Source organism: Ictidomys tridecemlineatus, assembly GCF_052094955.1.
Source record: "Ictidomys tridecemlineatus isolate mIctTri1 chromosome 1 unlocalized genomic scaffold, mIctTri1.hap1 SUPER_1_unloc_2, whole genome shotgun sequence".
Lineage (NCBI taxonomy): Eukaryota > Metazoa > Chordata > Mammalia > Rodentia > Sciuridae > Ictidomys > Ictidomys tridecemlineatus.
In genome coordinates, this window is record NW_027520943.1 from 983398 (window position 1) to 1006842 (window position 23445).

Genomic DNA, 23445 nt, shown 5'->3' on the forward strand with positions numbered 1-23445 from the left:
GTACATAATTTGTTAGGGAAAATTGAGATTTACTCATTCATCTTGTTTTATTTTTTAGAGTGAAAAACTAGAGGGCCATTATGAAAGGCAGAGGTTGGAACATGACAAAAGAGCCCCTCTCAAGAATGAAGAAACTTACTTCCATGCTGAAGATCCAAGGTGGCTGCATCCCTGCTCTATGTATGCCCTATCCAGTCACCTGTCATTTGCCACTGTGGAGCTCTGTACTGTTCTGATGCTGAATGCCCTTAACTGCCCATGCCCCACCAGAAAATAGCTTGGAGATGTCATTGCCCACTTTTCATAGAAAAGGAGGCTAGAAATTGACAATGGGGAAATGTAACAGGGGTTCATTTGATGCTTTCACTATATTCCTTGGGGCTTTGAAACTTACATTTTTTTTTTGTCCAACCTTTTTCTCCCTGATCTTCTTCCTAATCTTTTTGCTATCCTTTTTTTTCCCTGATCTTCACCTTCCTGATCTCTTCTCCCTAATCTCATTTTCTCTGAATCACCTCTATAAAAGCTCCCTGATCCTGTTGGTGGGCATAATCACAGCCTTTGAGACAGGAGACCCCTATGTTTCTTCTTTGCTAGCAAAGCAATAAACCTTCTTTTTCCCTTTTATCAATGAAGAAAGGGACTTAATTTTGATTTTTCAATTGAATGCATTTGGATAAATGGACTCTACTATTTTCCTGCCATTAGATGTGAAAAGACAAAGACTCTTGATCTCCCATTCCTATTTACTGTTCTAGGTTTATTAAAAGGTGTTTTAAAAAAATAGAGAAATATATCTAAAGCCAAAGATAAAGTAGGAGATAGTGATAAATCATAAAGGGTATCTTTTTAATCACTAAAGGCAACTGAAATTAAAATCATGTTGCTCAGACATAAGTTTTCATTGCCTAAAATAAAACTTTATTTCCCAATGACATCAAAACCCCCAAGTATATCCAAATATTTGAATGGGCAGATGTTGGAGCACCAGGGTACCAATGACAAGTGTTTCTAACTGATCCAAAGCAGAAATTGAGAGCTCAGAGTTTTGTTTATACTTCCCTGCATAATGGCACATAGAAATCACAGCTCTTCATACCTCACGAAGCAAAGATCTTCTCTTCCTTTTTCTATAATGGCAGGTGGTGTGCTGCAGCTGCAAACATCAGAATCTGGTTTGTGAAAATAAAATAGAAAAGGCTTTGCCCTGTAGGCCCAGGTCATGTTGGCTGTGGTTTTTAATCTATTAGTTCTGTGTGGTGTGGTTCCTTTCTGGGGGCTTCACCCAAGGGCTGGTTAGAACTGCACTTCCACCTACTGAATCAGAATCTCTTTTTAAAGTATGGGCTGGTGATCCCTTTTTGCATTAGAGTTTGAGGTGCACTTTGCAAATTGGGTCCTGGGAGTTTGGAAACTGTCTGAGGAAAAAATAAATATATGGAGAGTTCAACAGCTCAGATTGTTGCATCCAAATGGATGACAATAGACAAACAGAGCTGAGATAAGCCTCCCACTACTCTAGCAATCTCCCCTCTCACACCCTCCATAGCCCTGAACATTTCTCTCAGCCCCACATCTGCCTTCGGCCCCTCTGTCCTATGAAACTGGCAGCAACAATGAAAAAATATGTGCCCTACTGACTCAGAGCTAAATGTCCAGGCCACCTCCACTGCCTGCCCCTCTCCCTGCCTTGAGGGTGCCTGGGGGAAGGAGGGGCACATACAAAGTATAAACTGTTTGTCTATTGTGCTTTGGCTGGGGCTCAAAGCTGGCTCTGATACCTTCTAACTCTTGGGCACAGACAGTGTGTTTTGTTCTCTTTTTCTATATTTTTTTTAGACTTTCTCTGAGGGTCTCTTGACATCTCTTTATCTTTAGACCTTCTTCTTTGTTGGGGCCCCATCCTAGGTCTGGATAATGGGCTGGAAACTGGAATTGTAACATATCTTGGACTAGCACAGCCTGGCTAAATCTGCATATGTATATTCCTGCCTTTTGTTTTTATAAATTGCAACACTAGTGTAGGATGAGAGAAGGAAGACTAGCTGCCTTCTCAGTTTGGGTCAAACTATAATTAAATTTATTTTTTCTTTTTATATTGTTTTTTCTTATTTCAGATGCAAAAGCCAAATCCACTCCATCTGAACACCAGCAAGGCCTCTGCCCTGGGGTGCCAGGAACTGGGAGGTTTAGACAGGAGAATCACAAATTCAGGACCAATATGAAGTGAGATTCCATCTCAAAAGCAAAAACAAAATGATGATGACTGAAGACAAAATCACGAAATTTAAGAAAAATAAACTCTACTCAGTTATAATTTAGCAACTTGCCATCAAAGGCAATACAAACTCCCAGTGTAAGAATTGTTCTGGAAAATCCACTTTTACAAGACTGGGATTCTCATCCTGGCTGGACACTAGAAACATTCAAAAGAACTGATGGTATCTGGGCCCTGACCCACCAAAAATTGGTCTGAGGAGGCCAATATATAATTAGGGTTGAAAACACCTGCCGTATACTCCATCTGTTGATTGCAGTAGTATTTCTAGGGGCAAAAATTTGTCCTGGACAGTTTTGCAAAGCACTGCATGTGCAACTTGTCCTTCCAGGGCTGCTTTTCTTCCTTTCTTCTTTTCTTTCTTCTTTTTTATTTTTTGTTTTTGCCGTACTGGTGTTCAAATCCAGGGCCTCGTGCATGCTAGGATCCCTCTAACACTGACCCACATCCCCAGTGCCCAGGGCTGCTTCTGACCAGCTTGTCACTGAGAGATGACAGGAAGTTCATTTGCTTACCTTCATTCCTCCTTCCACTTCTACTTTCAACACCACCTGCTGAAACTCTCCATTGTATTGTCAGCTCTTTTTTCTTTTCTTTTTTTTTAGAGAGAGAGAGAGAGAGAGAGAGAGAGAGAGAGAGAGAGAGAGAGAGAGAATTTTTTTAAATATTTATTTTTCAGTGTTCAATGGACACAATATCTTTATTTTATTTTTTATGTGGTGCTGAGGATCGAACCCAGTGCCCTGTGCATGCCAGGTGAGCATGATACTGCTTGAGCCACATCCCCAGCCCCCCTTTTTTAAAATTAATATTTTTTTAGTTTTACATAGGCACAGTATCTTTATTTTGTTTATTTACTTTTATGTGGTGCTGAGGATCAAACCCAGTGTTTTTAAAATTTTCTTCCTTTTATGGCTCTATATCCTTGTGAGTTGGGGAAAAACAGCACCTTCTATTTTATGGAACTGTCTTTTTATTTTTGCATAAAAAACAACCTTCCTTTCTTTGTTGACAATCAGAATTATCTTTGATCATATATAATCAATTTCTCAGTTTACCAGGGATACATGTAGTGAAGTAAACCTCAGAGATGTATGTTTAGAATTATGTTATGACGCTAAAAGCAGTTGATAAGAGACACTTCGAAGAAATTCACGACAATGTGATCATCTTGTATAAATGATTCTTTCCTCCCCTATTTCATGTAAGAATGTCATTAGATGTAGTTAGCAATCTGTTAAATAGACTACCTTGTCAAACCCAAGACTGAGAACTGTTTCTTAGTCATTTTTACAGAACTTTGTACATAAACTGTCTTGCATTTGAGATGGGTTCATCAAATATTTAATTGAATTACTCATATTAATCAAACTGTAGATGAAGAGACACCCAAACCCTAAATTAACTATAAACCCTAAATGGCATCCAGGTTCTTAAAGCTATTCAAAAATAGAGTAACATGAGTGTATTATCAAAAGGTAAATTTAACTTCCACAAAGTCTGCCCTTAGGGTGAGCACCATACATGACATCCTAGGGGACTTTCTCCAGGAGACTTCCCCATTCCTGCGCCATTGGTCAAAGTAGAAGGAAAGCAAGTTTGGACAAGTTTAGTATGTTATGTACCACAGACCTGAATGAGAGACCCATCTAAGAAAACTTTACCTAAATAGACCTGGGGAAGAAAAACAATGGCTTTCCTAAATTGAGAACTTCTTAGGAAACAGGTGCTATATTGAGTTCTTTATAAATAGCAAGCCTCACTATTACCCACCACTTGGAGATGAAGACAGTTGAGAAAACTGAGGTGTAGAACATTATTAACTTCTCCAAGGTCTCCCAGCTCAGGAGTGGCAGTGCTGGAATTCGAACTCAGGCTGTTTGGCTCCAGACTCATTATCTCTCCACTATGCTACCTCTCCAAATGTATTATTAAACTTTCTTTCTCTTATGTAATAAATTAAGACTTTTCCTATTTTTTTCCACTGCCACCTAGAACTCATTTGTCTTGTATTCCATTCCTAGCTCATTGGACAAACTTATTCATAAAACCCATTCTTAAAAACTACACTCTGTTCACAAGACTCCTAAAGAACAAGAAATAAATAAAGAATCAATAAATAGATAGATTCAAACTGAAGTGTGGTTGAATACAGGAAAACCCCTGGACAATGGTTCTTTCCAAGAGTGCATGGGGCTCAATGTTCATAGCAGCTCAATTCACGATAGCTAAGACATGGAACCAACCTAGATGCCCTTTCACAGAAGAATGAGTTGAGCTTTGTACCGGGTGAGACATAATAATTTAATTTTATTTTGCTACATATGAATTTCCAGTTTTCCCAGAACCATTTGTTGAAGAGACTATCTTTTCTCCACAAATGTTTTTGGTGACTGTGTCTAGTATGAAATAACTGTGCTCATGCGGGTTTGTTTCTGTGTCTCCTATTCTGTACCATTGGCCAACATGTCTGTTATGGTGCCAATACCATGCTGTTTTTGTTACTATGGATTTGTAGTATAGTTTAAGGTCTAATATTGTGATGCCTCCTGCTTCACTCTTCTTGCTAAGAATTGCTTTGGCTCTTCTGGGTCCCTTATTTTTCCAAATGAATTTCATGATTGCTTTTTCTACTTCTATGAAGAATTTCATTGGGATTTTAATAGGAATTGCATTAAATCTGTATAACACTTTTGGTAGTATGGTCATTTTGACTATACTAGTTCTGCCTATCCAAGAATGGGAGATCTTTCCTTCTTCTAAGGTCTTCTTCAATTTCTTTCTTTAGAGTTATATAGTTTTCACTGTAGAGGTCTTTCACCTATTTTGTTGGATTGATTCCCAAATATTTTTTTGTGAGTCTATTTCAAATGGGGTAGTTTTCCTAATTTCTCCTTGAGTGGATTCATCACTGATGTATTATGGGTGTTAATTTTTTATCCTCTTACTTTGCTGAATTCATTTATGAGTTCTACAGATTTTCTGGTGGAATTTTTTGTGTCTTCTAAATTTAGAATCATGTCATTGGCAAATAGGGATAGTGAGTTCTTCTTTTCCTATTTATATCTCTTTAATTTCTTTCATCTAATTGCTCTGGCTAGTTTCCTGGACTATGTTGAAGAGAAGTGATAAAAAAGGCATTCTTGTATTGTTATAGTTTTATTTTTAAATATTTTTAAAAAGTTGTAGTTGGACACAATATCTTTATTTTATTTATTTATTTTTATGTGGTGTTGAGGATTGAACCCAGTACCTCACATGTGCAAGATGAGTGCTCTACCACCGAGTCACAATCCCAGCCCCTTGTTCTGGTTTTTTAGAGGAAATTTTTCAATTTTTCTCCATTTAGAATGATGCAGGTCTTGGGTTTAGCATATACAGTTTTTACAAAGTTGAAGTATGTTCCTACTATCCCTAGTTTTTCTAGTGTTTTGAACATGAAGAAGTGCTGTATTTTGTCAAATGCTTTGTCTGCATCTATTGAAATGATCATATGATTCTTGTCTTTAAGTCTGTTGATGTGATAAATTACATCTATTGATATCTGTATGTTGAACCAACCTTGAATCCCTGTGGTGAACCCCACTTGATTGTGATACACTATCTTTTTACTGTTTTTGTATGCAATTTGCCAGAATTTTACTGAGAATTTTTGCATCTATATCCATCAGGGATATTGGACAGAAGTTTTCTTTCCTCCATGTGCCTTTGTCTGGTTTTGGTATAGGGTGATATTAGCCTCATTTAAAACGAGTTTGTAGTGGTTCTTCTTTTTCTATTTCATGGAATAACTTGAGGAGTATTGGTATTAATTCTTGTTTGAAGATCTTGTAGAACTCAGTTGAGAATCCATCTGGTCCTGGGATTTTCTTGGTTGGTAGGCTTTTGATGGCATATTCTATTTCATTGCTTGAAACTGATCTGTTTAAATTGGGTATGTCCTCCTGACTCAATTTGAATACGTCATATGTCTCCAGAAATTTGTTGATGTCTTTAAAATTTCTTTTTTTATTTTCTATTTCTATTAGAACCTGAACCTACTAAAAGAAAAAGTAGGTCCAACTCTTCACCTTGTTGACTTAGAAACTGACTTTCTTAACAAGACTCCTAAAGTGTTAAGAAATAAAATCAAGAATTAATAAATGTGATGGATTCAAACTAAAAAGCTTTCTCTCGGCAAAGGAAATAATCAGTAACATGAAGAGAAAGCCCACAGAATTAAAGAAAATCTTTACCACATGCACCTCAGATAGAACATAAATCACCAGGATATATAAAGAATTCAAAAAGCTTAACATAAAAAAAAACCCACACACAAACAACCTAATCAACAAATGGGCTAAGGAATAGAACCAGATGATTCACAGAAAAAAAAATACAATTGATCAAAAAATATAAGAAAAAGTGTTCACTATCAGTAGCAGTTAGAGAAATGCAAATCAAAACTAAGATTTCATCTCACTCCAGTCAGAATGACAATTATTAAGGATAAAAGCAATAATAAATAATGGTGAAGATGTAGGGGAAAAGGTACACTTATACATTGCTGGTGGGAATGAAAATTGGTGGAACCATAATGCAAGGCAGTATGGAGATTTCTCAGAAAACTTGAAATGGAACCACCATTTAACCCATCTATCCTATTCCTCATTATATATCCAAAGTACTTAAAATCAGTATGCTACAATAATACAGCCACATCAGTGTTTATAACAGCTCAATTCACAATAGCCAAACTGAGGAACCAACCTAGATGTCCTTCAACAGATGAATGGATAAAGAAAATGTGGTATATATATACAGTAGAATATTACTGAGACTTAAAGAAGAATGAAGTATGGCATTTGCCAGTAAATGGGTGGCTCTGTAGACTATCATGCTAAGGGAAATAAGCCAGTTTAAAAAAAAAAAAAAAAACAAAGGCCAAATGTTTTCTCTGATATGTGGATGCTAATTCACAATAAGGGGGTGGGGGCTAGGGAAGAACAGATGTAATTGAGGTTAGACAGAGGATAGTGAAGGGAGAAGAGGGAATATGGGAGTAGAAATGGTAGTAGAATGAATTAGACATTATTGCCCTGTGTGCATATACAATTTCACGACCAGTGTGATTTTATATTGTGTACAACCAGAAGAGGGAGGAGTTCTCCCTTAATGTATGATGTGTCAAAATGTGTTTTACTGTGAAGTCTAGCTAATTAAAACAAATAAAGTAAAAACAGATGAATGAGTGAAGATAATGTGGTATATATACACAATGTAATATTACTCAGCCACAAAGAATGAAATTATGGCATTTGACAGTAAATGGATGGCTCTGTAGAATGCTAAAGGAAATAAACCAATTCCAAAAACAAAAGGCCAAATGTTGTCTCTGATATGTGGATGCTGACTCACAATAAGTGTGAGAATGAGGAAAGGGCTGGAGGTTTATTGAATTGGACAGTGAAGAATGGGGAAAGAGAGGAGGGATGGTAATGGAAAAGATAGTAGAATGAATTAGACATACCTTTCATATGTTCATATATAAACACATGACTAGTGTAACTCTACATTATGTACAATCATAGAATGAGATGTTATACTCCACATTTGTATAATATGTCAAAATACATTCTACTGTCATGTATAACTAAAAAGAACAAATAAAGAATAAAGAGATCAAAAAAATTTTTTAAAGTGCATGTGGAAACACATGACTGACTTAATTCCAATGCAAATTCCTTGAGGCAGAGACCATCTCTACTTTGTACTTTGGTATCTGCAGTTGGCAAGTGGGTGGCACACAGTAGTATCAATATTTTGTGAAGAATAAACAAGATGCCATGGCACATGCATGTAATCCCAATGGCTCAGGAGGCTGAGGCAGGAGGAATGTGAATTCAAAGCCAGCCTCAACAATTTAGCTGGGCTCTAAGTAACTCAGTGAGAAAGGGCTAGGGAGGTGATTCAATTGTTAAACACCCCTGAATTCAATTCCTGATACCAAAAAAAAAAAGAATTAAACAAATGAATAAATTAGGAAGTGTTTATATCAGCCATTTCTCATGTTTGCCAACTTTAAAGAAGAGTGATTTTTCTTCACCATTTGGTTATTCCAAATGTAAACTTATAGAAGAAAAATTTCCCTCATTTCAAAGGATGGTGGTTACTCTAACAGCCCTTAATCAGAAGCCTGTCTTAGTGATTGCAACTGAACTTATTCACATATTTTTCAACCTTATTGGAACATAGAGTGTTTATAGAGTGACAGGAGGCACTGTTTAATCTGAAGATTATGTTGAGTCACCTGAGTCATGCTGCGGGGAGATTGATGGTATCGGAAAATTGAAAAAAGCACATTTCAAAGTTAGTGTAGAAATTGTGATAGGTTGGTATCAATAAATAATTAGAGGATGACATTTCATTTCATGGGTTTGTGTCAGCAACAAATTATAAAATGTTAACACTTTATTATTTGGTATTGTAAAACACCAGAGGTCAGATTAATAGTTATATAAAGATTTTATTCATTTTCCAAAAACAAATCTTAGACTTGAGTCATAAATAATAGACAATACACTTATTTTGTACACCTCAGTCCTTTTTAATAACAAAGAAATTGATGATTTCTTTGATAATTCCAGAATTCAAATTCCACTGTAAGTAGCTGAATCGGATACATTCCATGATATATTTGTTAGAAATATTTGCATTTCACATATGGCAGTGCACAGCACCATATCATTTGAGCACTCATATCTGACCCCAAGATCTAGATAATGTCAGAAACACATGGTAATCAGAGACCCAATACTTATTATTTAATATATTATATGACTATAGAATTTAATTCAAATATGACTGGATGATCTCTACCCTTTTATTAACTTTTTTGTGTAATTTTTTAAATGTTCTCAATTTTTTTTTCACCCTTGGTTTATTTTATTTAAATTTAGCCTGACACGGTTTGATGGGACTCTTGATAATTGGGTATCATAGGTAAAAATAATCCAGGTGGTCTAGGACATATTCTAGAGTTACCTGTTGCTCTAAATGCACAGGTGAATGGACAGAAGGGGTCCTTCTTAGCATGAGCTGTCACATTCCTTCTTTCTTTCCTCTTCCTAACACCTTTCTTTTATTTTCCAACAGAGGGATATGGTGACCCAGTGGAGTAAGGGCTTACTGATAAGAAAAATGAAAACTAGCAGAGTTTGAGGGCTGGGGTTATGCTCAGTGGCAGAGGGCTTCCCTCACACATGTGAAACAGGGTTCAATCCTCAGCACCACATAGGAAATAAATAAATGCAATAAATATACTGTGTCCATGTATAACTAAAATATATTTTTAAAAGCTATCAGAGTTTGATTTCAGTAGTTAATGAGTAAAGGTATAGCTTTTACAATGTGCTTTTAGTTTATCTATGTAAAAGGCTATATAGATTAACTGAACATCATTTTCAAAAAGAGAAAAAAGGAAAAAAGGGCTAGTTTAAAACCATCCTAATGACTCCATGTGACAAACTTACCTTCATTTTTGTCTTACTGTGATTGATTTAGACTTCATCAGTATTTCTTTTCAATGAAACTTGAAGCTTCAAGACTTCTACAGACAATAAATTCTATTCAGAAAATAAGTATCTTGGGATGTGCTTGGTCATTTTAAAAATTCTAAAATATCCTTATATACATGTTCTTTGTCCAAAGAATGAAGTAGGGTTGAAGATGCAACTCAGTGGAAGAGTGTTTCCTAGCATGTGCCAGACCATAGTTCAATTATCAGTATGGCAACAAATAAAATAAGGTAGATTTGATAGATAAATAAAGCTTTATAAAAATCATTCTATGGGCCTGAAGATATAGGTCAGTTGGTAGACTGCCTGCTTCACTTGCACAAGGCCCTGCGTTCAATCCCCAGAACCACCAAAAGAAAAAAAAAGTAAAACTTGCTATGAATGTAAACATCATCAATTAAAACAAAAAGCAGGGCTGGGCTGGGGTTTTGTCTCAGCTATACAGCACTTGCTTAGAAGGTGTGAGGCACTGGGTTTGATTCTTAACACCACATGTAAGATAAAATAAAGTTTCATTACCAACTAAAATAATACATTAAGTTATTTATAAAAAGGAATTTGCTTACAAAATTATATTCTACATAATTTTTAAAAGGATATAATAAACATCCTTGGTAAGCATCTACCAGGTAACTCTTTCAGACCATTGCAGACCTGGCCCTGTAAGAATCTGTAAGTTAATAATTCAATCAGTTGCTGTTATTCAGTCAATAAATACTCAGCAAATGTGTATGTGCACAGAGCTTTTATATGTTGTAAGAGAGACAAATATGAGTGATAATTTAAAAATTTTTATAGTTATAGATGGACAGCATAAATTTATTTTATTTATTTATTTTTATGTTGTGCTGAGGATCGAACCCAGTGCCTCACACAGGTGAGGCAAGTTCTCTGCCACTGAGCTCCAGCCCCAGCCTGAGTAATAAATTTTTGACTGTCAAGAAACTTAATCTTAATAGTAGCTGAGACCCAACATAAACAACCAAAATTACCCTAAAGGCAAAATGACACAGGAAAAACACAAAACAGATGCAATGAGAGACAGAGGAAGAAGAAAATGACAGTTGACAAGACACAATCACAAAATAAGAGGACCAGAATGAGAGGACAACCCATTCACCCTTGGCACTGGGATTTTAGCACCACACTCAAACCAAGGGGAGGAGCTCAGAGCACCTCAGCTAAGTGCTAAGTTCTGTCTTCCACTTAAATCACCTGCCACCTTCATCCTCAAGCTCTTGAAGAGTTTTAGGGGTAAATTAATTGAGATAAGCCATACACTTGCTAATTTCAGGTATCTTGAGTTTATAAGGAAATATTTTTATGTAATTTAATTGATGCATTTTATTTCTCATCATTTCAGCCAATATGCCTAATAGTATGTCCAGTGTACTTTAAGGAGCTGGCCAAGGACAAGCAGACAGTTGTGATGTATGGAAGACTAGCATTGGAGCAATACAGGCTGGCCACCAATTTGGGGGAAACAGAAAAATAAACGTTTTCCTTCTAGGGACTCCATCTGAGTTAAGTTGTTTTGGTATCCAAGGGACCAAGAGAAAGAAGCAGCAACAATGACATACAGTAGCTATGGCTGTTGATAAGCCATGAATCTCATCCAGAGTACATGCAGACATGCAGCAGGGACCAGTGTTACTAGCACACTCTTTGTTCTCTCCCCTATTTACCCAAGTGTTTTCAATGAGATAAATCTTTATCTGCTCAATTTCAGACACTGCTGCAAAATTCCTCTACCCTTGGAGCACAATTGCGTGTTCAAAAGGAAGATGCAGCTGGGTGTGGTGTAATCCCAGCGGCTCAGGGGTCTGAGGCAGGAGGATTGCAAGTTCAAAGCCAGTCTCAACAAAAGTGAGGTGCTAAGCAATTCAGTGAGACCTTGTTTCTAAATAAAATACACTAGGGCTGGAAATAGGCCAAGTGCCCCTGAGTTCAGTCTCTGGTCCCCCCTCCAAAAGGAAAATGCAAATGGAATTGACAATTACCAAAATAATTAAAGCCAATGGGTCAAGATGACTAATGTTCTCTTACATAGAAGCAGCAGCAGGAATTAGCAAATCAGTATATCAAGAAATCAACTGTTTTAAAAGAAAAGAGAATCTTCTTTTGTCTCATTTCATTCTTGCATTATTGCTCATTCTATTTTCCTTAAGAGGCTCAAGAACTCTCTTATCAATGGTGTGTGCATTCTGTGGCAGAATATCAAGACTAAAATCACTTTTTTCTTTTTCTAATTTATTTTTTGTTGTTGATAGACCTTTGTTTTATTTATTTATATGTGGTGCTGAAAACTGAACTCAGTGCCTCACACATGCCAGAAAAGTTGACTACCACTGATCCCCAGCCCCAGCCCCTGAGATCATTTTATTATATATGTAATACTAAGTAGAATGTCAACTGTATCAATTTATTAAAGGGGAAGTTTTCTGTTTTAAGGTACAAAATTAAATTCAACAAAACACACACAAAGCGCCAGATAAGCATTGGGAATTCAGGACCCTTCAGAGTTTTCCCCACTTTCAAGCACTAACAATTTATTCTCCTTAGCAAGCAGGCTGATCTCTTCCCCAAGCTAGTAAGAAAGTGGTATATTTCATCTGTAGGTAACTCATTTGCAACAAAGATAGCTCACTCATTTCTATTGTAGCTTAACTTGCCACTAACATAGACACAGAAATACCATTCTTGACAAGTGTTGCTTCCTTGGAAGGCTCTTAGACAATTGAATTGTTTCCTCCATGAATTACATTATAATTTCATCAATGAGTTCAATGATCATTTTTGAAATGAAAACAATTGGAGATTTTAATTTTTTAATTTTATCTATCTATTTATTCTTTTATTTGCAATACTGAGAACTGAACCTACGCCCATGCGCTTGCTTGCTAGGCAACCACTGTATCACTGAGCAATACTCAGCCCTATTTTTAAAATTTTTAACTTTTAAAATGCTCTTGCATTCCTCAGAAAAATTGGAATGGGAACTAGCATTTGGCCCTGTTATCCCACTCCATGCTATATACCCAAAGGACTAAAAATCAGCATTATACAATGACACAACCACATCAATGTCAATAGCAGCTCAGTTTATAACAGTTAGGCTATGGAACCAACCTATCCTTCAACAGATGAATGGATAAAGGAAATGTAGTATACATACACAATGGAATATTCTCAGAAGAATGAAGTTATGGTAAATGGATGGCTCTGTAGACTATCATGCTAGGTAAAATAAAGCCAGTTCTAAAAAACCCAAAGTCAAATATTCTCTCTGATCTGCAGATCTAACAATGGGAGCAGCTATGGAAGTTCAGTGGATTATACAAGGAGAATGAAAGAAAGAGAGGATAAGAATAGAAAAGACAATAGAATTAATTGGACATGACTTTCCTAGGTGCATAAATGAATACATGACCAGTGAAACTCCATATCATGTATAACCCACAAAAATGGGATTGTGATAAGTATAAGATGTACCCCATGTTAGTAAAATACGTCAAAATACATCTACCATCATGTATATCTAAAAGAATAAGTTTTAAAAAGAGGAGACAAAATTAAAGAGTAAAATGCTATTGCATTAAGTTGCATACTTATTTACAGGTGATTATATATGTGTATGCCATTTTCTGGTTACTAAGAAGTACATAAAAAAAGCTGGGCACCATGGCATCTGCCTGTAATCTCAGAAAGGTGAGAGGCTGAGGCAAGAGGATTATAAGTTTGAGGCCAGCCTTAGCACCTTGATAAGCCCCTGTTTCAAAACAAAACATTTTTAGAAAGGGGCTAAGAAGGAAGCTTAGTGGTAAAGCACCCCTGGGTTCAATTCCCAATACTGGGTTGGGGGCACAGAAATAAAAGAAATACTGAAAACAAAAAAAATGTAAATAATATTTTTCCCTTCAATTGCCCAAAATCTAATTATAGAAAGCCAGACATTCAGACTTTAAGCAGTTGATAAACAAGGCAGAAGAAATGATTGAGTGTAGACAATTTACCACACTCACTTAATGGTTTAAAACAGCATGAATGTATTCTCTTAAAGCTCAGAAGGTTAGGACTGGGGTTGTCACTCAATGGTAGAGCGCTCACCTAGCATGTCCAAGGCCCTGGGTTCAATCCTCAGAACCACAAAAAAATAAATAAATAAAATAAAAAGGTATTGTGTCCAACTACAACTAAAAAATAAATATTTTAAAAAAAGTTAAGGAGGTTAGACTGTGAGCTGTCAGGCCTGGTCGATATGCTGTGTGCAACACCAGTTTCCCTGTCCCACCCAGAATGCCCAGATGAGGCCAAGTGGGTCTGAAAGCCATCAAGAAAAGCTCATCCAAGGTCCTGTCTAGCTCCTAGGCACCATGTCAGACATGATCTGGGTGGGGACCAAAGCCTTCTCTCCCTGGTTGGCAAGAGGAAGTGCAGGGAGAACGTGCCCAACGGGTCTTTGAAGATATTCTGGGACTGGCTGTACTTGCACTGCTACAAGCCCTGCCACTCAATTAAGAAGCTGAGCTTTCTGGACAGACCAACCTCTCAGTGCTGCACATATATGTCTGGCTCATCAACCTCTGGCGGTGGTGTCCCCAGAAACGCTTTGTTAGGATATCAAAGTCCCCAATCAGTTTAACATTTCCTGTCATGGTGCTAAGCCCTGGAAAGTGGCTCTGCCAGGTGGCAATAGCTGCTTACTGTAACAGTGCTGACAGTATCACTACCAGGCCCATCAGTGTGCTCTTTGTCTGTGTGCCCCATGCTGCTCCACACAGGCCAGTGGGGAAAGCCAGCAGCCTTCCTCCAACAGAGAGAACCTCTCTCCTGCTGACCTCTAGTAGTACACCTGACCAGGGATGAGGCTGGGAACCCCACAGGTGGACTCATCAACACACCACAGTTGATAAACTAGGCAGAATAAATGATTGAGTGCAGACAATACCCTCACAGGTAGGAATTAGAGTCTATTGAAAGAACTAGGGCTTCATCAGGAGCAGCAGGACCTGGCACCCTAGATCCTACACATTCCCATTGTAAAGGTAAAAATTCTAAGCTGATTTCAAGCTGCAAGAGCTTGAGTTAAAGTGTAAGAGACTAGGGCATTGTAAAGCTTCTAGGTTACAAGGCCTGGGCTAAAAAGTAAAAGACAATTGTTACAATTATTAAAGTCTATTGTTACAATTCCTCTGCTATCTCCGGAACCTATAATCTCTGTAAAGTTGTTAGGACAATGCTGGAACTGCCCAGTAAATATCTCCATTGATTCCCTGGTTGTTTAATAGCTAAGAGCTCTAGGTAGCAAGGCACGTAAGCATCTAGGCCCCAGAACCAATCAGTTAAATGTGTACCCTGCTTAGACATGACCAATCACCTCTGCCCTGATTGTTCCCGCCAATGTATGTAACAATCATGTTTTAGAATTGTTGTTCAATTTTCCCGCGCCTCATAATGATTTGTTCTGATGTATGCAAAGCCCACCGCCCTCTCCAAAAAGTGTACTTAAGCTCCACCTGACCTCCGCTCTGGGCTCTGAGCCACTCTCCCTTCTTGGGTGGGCACAGAGTCCCAACACGCTGGAACGGATCCCTAATAAATTTCCCCCCGTGATTGCATGAAGTGAGTCTCTTGTGTGGTCTCTCCTCCGACGCTTCGCTGCACCCCAACACCATCTCTTTAGTTTTTGAGAACCCCAAGAAGGCATCAGCCAACAGGGGTGCTCAAGGCTCAATCCAGCTGTTCTGGGTTCCTGGTTCACTTTCCTTCTATACAGAGGGTCTTCTATAGATCACTGCCAAGCATCAGGACCATCTTCTCTGTTCAGAGGTCTTTAGCAGGATGGTGTCAGCTGGCATCACCGCATTGTGACAAGGACTGCTCTTCTAACTCTGCCAAGTCTCCAGTCCTCCTCAGTGAAGAGACAAAAGATCCAGAAAAGGCCTCAGGCTGGTGTTGTGGCTCAGGGTAGAACACTTGTCTAGCATGTGTGAGGCACTGGGTTCAATTCTAGACACCACATATAAATAAACAAAATAAAGGTCCCATCCAAAAAAAAACATCAATCTTTTAAAAAAGAAAAGAACCACTAACTCTAATCAGAGGCAAACAGAAAAAGGGAATACAGAGAAATTTGGGGAGTACAATATTCAATCCCCTGTATTCATCAATACCTTCCTAATCAATGAGGTGGTATCATGGAGGGAAGGCAGGGCCACTCTGCCTTCCCAGACCATCTCTCAGCACATTAAGGGATGGCCAGCCACAAGGCCTCAGGCAACAACAGGAAGCCCAGGTCAAAATGCCTCAAAGAAGGCTCACAAGAGCCCCCTCCCTTCCCTCAAACAGAGGCCTGCCTCAGGGGCATAACACAAGGGCTACAAGGGGAGATGCCAGCTTCTGTAATCCATAGCCCAAAGTCCCTGACACACAGCAAGTGATGAGGAGTTTCCAACCATTCAGAATAGCTCCACACAGAAACTTCTGTGGGTCCTGAGGGATTTGGGCTGCTGATAAGTAGAGATGGCTGAGAAGCTGATTCTCTTTCTCGGGACAAGTACAACAAAGGTTTGGTTATAAATGGCCAGAAAGCATATTTGAAAAGACAGGGCTATTGATCAGGAAATAATGCTCTGGTGGAAGTAGCACTCTTTTCAATGAGTAATTAAGATGGCATCACTTGATAGCTACTCCAGGGATCATCCCTCTTTCTGCTCAGTGTCATTAATCTGGTGTCCTGGCAACAGGCTGGCCTTGGGTTCTCCCTCTGGACCTTTCTTGTGCTAATGTGGCAATCTCCTGCCTCTGCACAGGTGTGTACATCCTTGCAGTTCTTGTTCCCTTAGCAGCAGCAGCAGCAGCACTGGGGAACTTACTAGAATCTCAGAATCTCAGACCCCACCACAGCATCAGAATCTGACCTTAGCAGCATCCCCAGATGTTTCAGAGTTTCAGAAAGCACTGCCAGATAGAGACTTCCCTTTAAGAACACCAGCAACAGCTTCATGCAGAGGTTTCTCTTCTGAAGAGCCACTTTTTTTTTTCTTTTAGTGAGCCTTGCTGGCCTGTCAAGATTTCAACAAAGAGTATGAGAGAGACACTGTTTATACTGTAAGGAGAAAGCCTGGGAATGTAGCCTGGGACTCTGGACTGTGAATCTGGAATCATGTTCCAGCTGTATAAAGCAGAGGAGGCTGTTCCAGAATCTGTACCAAACAAATGACAAAGCAAGCTCCATTCCAGCCAGGCTACAAGATGATCCATCATAGCAATGAATTTCTTGTCTAAACACTGATCTAAGAATGTTCATAAAAAAGTGTTGCTATCCTAGAGAATCAAGTTTGAAGGATTTTCCTCATTTCCTAGAAGGCATAGGAAAGGCCACAAGGCAGGTCTCTACAATCATAATGAAATGAGAAAGAAGCCAATTCCCTGGATACTTTCATTCCTCCTAGTGGGAGTAGATCTAATCCTCAACAGTGTAATAGGGAGAAGTTCATCACAATGTAAGTGAGTCTCCTGACACCACTTATCCAATTGAACCTTAAAGTCCTGTTCATCCAGAACTCCGAAGTCTATAGACAGTATGTAACTTCCATCTGATGTTTACACTTTTGGTCAGTAATCATATCACCTCTGTCCAAAAGCTGACCCATTGTCTGAGCCAACAATTATTGGGACACCAAATGTGGGAATAATTTTCCAGAGAAGCATCCTAGTATCTCCCTAGCCTTTTCAGTGCAGGTGGGAAAGGCTTCCACCCAGTCAGAGTATGAACACACAAAAACCAAAAGTTATTTATAGCCCCCTGAGAATGTAGTTCAGTGAAGTTTACTTCCAAGTCTTCAAAAGATGCTCCTCCTATAGTTTGGATTTCTGTTGGGAGCTCTGGCCCCTGACAAGGATTGTTGTGAGCACAAACCTCACATTGTTTGCAGATCATCCAGGTGTTGCTTGTGAGCCAGGGGACATAGAAATGTCAACTCAGAACTGTCTCAAGTGCTGTATGTGAAACCACGTTTAAAGATAGGTATATAGTGTAGTTAGTAAATCGGGTCTAATATCCAGTAAAATAAAAAAAATGAAGGCAATGTTGAGAATGGAGCCCAGGGAAGCAGAGCAGCAGTTGGGGAAATTGAAATGTTAACATTCCCAAGGCCCAGAGCCCACTCTAAAAAAATGTTAAAGAAGCAGCTCCCAGGCAACTGGAAAGTGCTAATCAAAGGCAGCCCAAGCCCTTCCTGCTCAGATTACTCCTCTGGCCTATCTATGCCTCACCTTTAGTCTGCTCACCTACATTCTATCCCTTCAAGACAACAGAACAAAGGACAGAAATGTGGGAAAGATGAAAGAAGACTTAGCTATAATCCCTTCCACAGATTCCGCCTCTTGGGTACCCTTCTTCTTCCAGGTAGAAGTCTTTTCTGTTGTCCTTAATAAAGTTTCTACTTTCCACTCTAAACTTGCGTGGGTGTGCTTCTCTGGTGTTATACTTCAGCATTGCGGAAGCAAGAACTCATCAGCAGTAATGTAGGTCCAACATGTTTTCCTGCAAAACTGTCTGATAAAGGCTGGGGCTAGAATCTCCGGGATGGCTATTCCAGCCATCAGAAAATCTCCACCATCCACCTAGGAGAAAAGTTTCTTTTTCAGTCTTAAATCGCTTACTTTCATGTTGGGAGTATGTTGGCTCCTATTCTGTTAGCTAGTCAGCCAGACAGGAGGGCAGCATTTAAACCTGGGACTGGATTTTCTTCCCGTTTCTTGCAGATAAGTAACCTGGCCTCTCTGTCAACTCTCTGGGTTTAGAGTTCTTAGGACCTTGACGTGGATACGTGGATTTTCACATATCATGCCCTGATATTTGACCATTTTTTCATTAGCCAACCAATAGTGTCCTTTATATTCTAACAATGTCAAAATTGAATGAGGAACTCTGACAACCACCTCTTGTCCCATGGCCACTTTATCAGCTTCCAATACCAGAAGAGCTGTGGCTACAAGGGCCAGTAAACCAGGTGGCTAGTCCTCTGATACAGAGTCCAGCTGTTTAGACAAATAGGCCACTGGACGGTTCCATGTCGCAGCATCTAAGTCAAAACTCCCATAGCCACTCCAGACCTATTATGGACAAAACAGAAAGATAGGATTTGTGAGGTCAGGGAGCCCTAATCCAGGTGCACCTGTGAGTGCTTGTTTAATGACTTCAAAGGCCTTTTGCTTAGTTGGCCCCCATATTAGAGGATCCCATTCTCCACTTTTTGTGGCTTCATAGAGGGGTTTTGTCTTAACTGAAAGATGGGGATCCATATATGGCTGAACTCAGTAGCCCCCAAGAATTCTCTAGTCTGATGGCAGGTTGAAGAGACTGGAATTGAGCAGATCTCCTGTTTCTTTTGAGGCCCAGTGGTTGTTCTGTTCTGTTGCTGAGTCAGATGGTGACTAAGGTATTTGACTTTTTCTTGATAGATGTGGACTTTTACGTTAGAGTCCAGTGCTGTCACAAAAATGGTGTACTCAAGCACCTGGGAGGAACTGTCATTTAGGGAAGGGAGGCATATATAGAGCCTCTGGCGCTTTAAGATGCAGGAATTTTTGTTGTTGTTATCTTCCAGTGTAGGATCTTGGCTGCTAGGATTCTCCAACTCATAAATCTAATGTAAATCTTAACAGAGACTGATGATCTGGCACATTATTTGTGTAAAAGCCACTTATGTCAATCTCGTCATGGGCTGTCTGCCAAGGATGGAGGGCAGTGGTGTGGTCCCGTGCAGGTCCCAGTGTGGCAGCCACATTGTGCCCACCTAGGTGTTGCTCCTTGACTGTGTGGCTTTCTCCTCCTGCTAGGTGAAAGCCTGCTCTAATTGTCCACAGTAGCTGGCCCGCTTGTGTTTTTGTTCAGTGTGCCTAGGTGCATGGGGCTCTGTGGCCCTTCCTGCTGGTGGTTCCCAGCATGTGGCTTGGAGCCAGAGTGGCATGTCCTTTTGGAGTGAGAACCCTAAGGCCCACTATAGGCTGTTAACATGAACATATTCATGCTTCATTTGGAGGCTTGCAGCAGCTGAGCCCTCCTGAGGTTCTGGGTCCCGAGCATCAGATGCAGTTTTGTGTTTATGGGACCTCTGCCATATTCGTCAATCATAAACTTCCAAGCAAGTGGGAAGAAACTGAAAGGAGGGCCTGGGGCCAAAGGCTGGAGGAAAATATTCACTCCTTCTCTGTTCAAGGCTTAGCATTTGAGCATGGCAGTGGGTGCTTGCCTGCTGGGGCCACTGGAGGCTTCCCATTTTTCTAGTCACACTTTTTTTCCTTATAAACATTTGGACCATTGGCTTTGTTCTAGTGAGACCCCCCCCCTTTGAGTGATCTCTGGGTTTGTAGTGAGGGCCACTGTAAGAAGATCCATCCTCCTCTTCATCTTTTTGGTCTGCCTGTCTTTGAGTCTCTGGATCTCGATTGATGAAAACTGTGGTGGCCACCTTAATCAGCTCACTGGCACACTTCTCAGTAAAGCCCTCTAGGATGGTAATTTTTGGCAAATGGCTCTCTGAGCCTGTCCCACTAAGGCTGCATTGATCACCTGTTGCTTGCACCTGTGCATTTCTTTACTGACAAACTTGCATTGTGGCTGTTACACTTGTATGTGCCCCTCCTCCCACGGACACCTCTGGGCAGACAGAGGGGCGGCAGCGGAGGTGGCCTGGACATTTAGCTCTGAGTCAGTTGGGCACATCTCTTTTGATAATTGCTGCCAGAGAAATGTTCAGGGCTATGGAGGGTGCAACAGGGAGATGCTGGAGCAGCGGGAGGCTTATCTCAGCTCTGATTATCTGTAGATGTGCTGGGATTAGGCTGGGGCTCAGGGCTGGCTCTGATTCCTTCTAACTCTTGGGCACAGACAGTGTGTTTTGTTCTCTTTTTACTTTTATTTTAGAGTTTCTATGAGGGCTTCTTGACATCTCTTCATTTTTAGACCTTCTTCTTTGTTGAGGCCCCATCCTAGGTCTGGATAACGGGCTGCATCAGATCAGTCATGGCCCAAGCTTTCTCCATGTAGGAGGGAGTATGATTTTTCCAGCTTATGAGCTCAGTGGTGGTGAAAGGCTGGCACACAAAACTGCCTTGTCTCCCTCAGACATTTCCCTTCTGGTCAACATGGGTATGTCCTTTAGTCCCTTGCAGGGGCATCTGGAGACTTCTCATCTGAGTTGTAGCTATGGTCTTAGGACAGATCTTCTACCTTCATCTTTGAAGGTGAAAGAGTCTTTGGTCCTAGGAAGCCTTTAGCTCTGAGGAAATCACATAGCAAGGAATAGCAAGTATTGGGGGCCATCATGTGTTGCCTCTGAGGACAAGGGGACTGAAAGGAGAGTCTGTTGTCCCAGTGGTCTTGGCAAAGTTGGGTAGAGTGGCACATAGGGATTGGGTCGTCTTCTGGCTCACAGAAAAAACTGTTTGCCTTCCCCTTTCCTAGTCATATTTTCTGTTTAGCTGCTTTCCGCTGGGTATTAGAGATGCTCCTGGTGAACATCAGCTTGGACTGTCCATCTAGACAGGCTCTCAACGAAGGGGGCTGTTTCTGAACTATCTCTTGCAAGCAATCAATATAAGCAAATTGGTTCAGGGGTTCCAGGACCTCAGAAATGACTGACATTTCTGAGGTCCTGACCTGAGGTTCAGGACCTCAGAAATGACTCTCTCTTCTAAAGACCCATCTGGTGGCCAGTTCACATCTTGGGTGGGCCATTCTAATTCACAGAGTACACAATATTTGTGGAGTGAGTTTCACTCCACAGTTACCAGGAAAACCTTCTAAAGGTTCCTAACACATTTCAGAAGGCTCAGTTTTCTTAGTGTGCCTCCCATGTTCCACCCCGCATCGGTGGAGCACACTTAGAACAAAATACACTTAGGAGAAAAGTTGCTTTGTCCATCTCCTGCCGCTCCTCTCATGGGGACTTAGGGCCCTCTTAGCCTTGCAAGTCGGTATCAACCGCTGAACTGGAGCTTTCACCTGGATGTTGGTTGGTGAAATTCCGCCACAGACTGTATGAGGTGCCACGGAATCACGGATCAGGACTCTGCACTTGCTTTGGCATTTTGGTTGGGTCAGAACCCTTCCCTTTGTCTCATTGATAAAGTTTCACACACTTTCCCTCAGACATGGCCAGGACAGAATTTCTATACCCCCCAAATTCCAATAATTCCCAACCAAACAAAAAGGGAGTCACGTTTTCCCCTCTACTCGCTGTCCCTGAACAGAAACTACTCTGGTGACTCCCTGGGTTCATTTCAGCTTCAACTACTTTGTACAGTACTCCAGACCCAACAGAGGTTGATCTGTTGTAGGGACAAATGAGGCAAGGCACCGAAGATGGCAGGAAACAGTTTTATTTGGCTGTAGCCAAGTTCAGAGGGAACAGCCTTTGCTGTAATCAATCAATTCCCTGAATCCCGAGTTCAGGGAGTTTCAGAGTTTTATACCCAGCATGTAAGGGGAGGGGCTCAGAAGTTCACAGTCTTCAGAAGTTCACATAAAAGCAGCTTTTTCTTTCACTGTTTTGGGCAAGTCAACTCTTCAAGGACAACACCTGAGAAGGGGAGAGCTTCTTTTCCCCTTTTTTCCTCTCCCTGCCAGTTGTTACCAAGGAACCCAATTGTAACTTATCTTAAAAATATAGACATCTCTGTGAAGCCCAGCTCAAGGCCAGAGGCCTTGTTTGCACATTTCTTCAAAGTACTATATTGAATATATTTGTGAAAAACTAGTAAGGGGTGTCCAGCTCTTGGAGTGCTGCTATCTTCTCTGCCAGTGGACAAGTAAAACAGGGCAACAAGAATATAGGAAGTTTATCTACATTGAACTTTTTGCAGAGACTCATTTGCTGACAGTCCTAAAATCAGCCATGGTAAAGATTTCTGGAGAAGCCCAGTTAAGACCTTCCTGTGGAGAGAGGGAGTGCCACTTCAACGCTTCAGGGTCTGAGCTGTGGTCTTATTAGAAAACCTGTGGGTGTTCTGGCTGTTCTGGGAACATCCTGTCTCCCCCTAGATTGTGACCTGTGCTTCAACTCCTGTTGGACTGGGGGGCACCTCTGGTAATTTACATTATTTGCATAGAATACTATGCTGAGCACTCCCTTTAGGTCCTCAACATCTTGTTGCTAAATTTAGCAGCCTGCTCTTTCTTTCCTTTGTCTTTTTTGTCTTGTGAAGGAGAATCAAAATTCTTTGGTTGCCCACTCAACCCCTCCCTACCTCTCCTGACTCTGATTGGTCTGTGGTTCTCTGAACTGTCCAGCTCTGCCCACTGTCTGTTAAGGTATCTGCTTCTATTGCCCCTTGCTGTTTGGATTTTTCTGTGGGTGACCCTCAACTGACCTAAGGTCTGCAGCTTTAATCTCCTCCTTGTTGGCCCCTTATAGTTCTTTTTTGCTTTTTGGTATTGGGGATCAAATATGACTCATAATCCTAGGCAAGCACCCTACCACTGAGCTATGCCCCTAGGACCTTAGTAGAGCTTCTTAATGTTTGTGCCTCTGTATCATTTAGAAAATGAAATATTTTTATTTTACTAAATTGTGAAAACAGAGTTTATTTTAAATTCAAGTG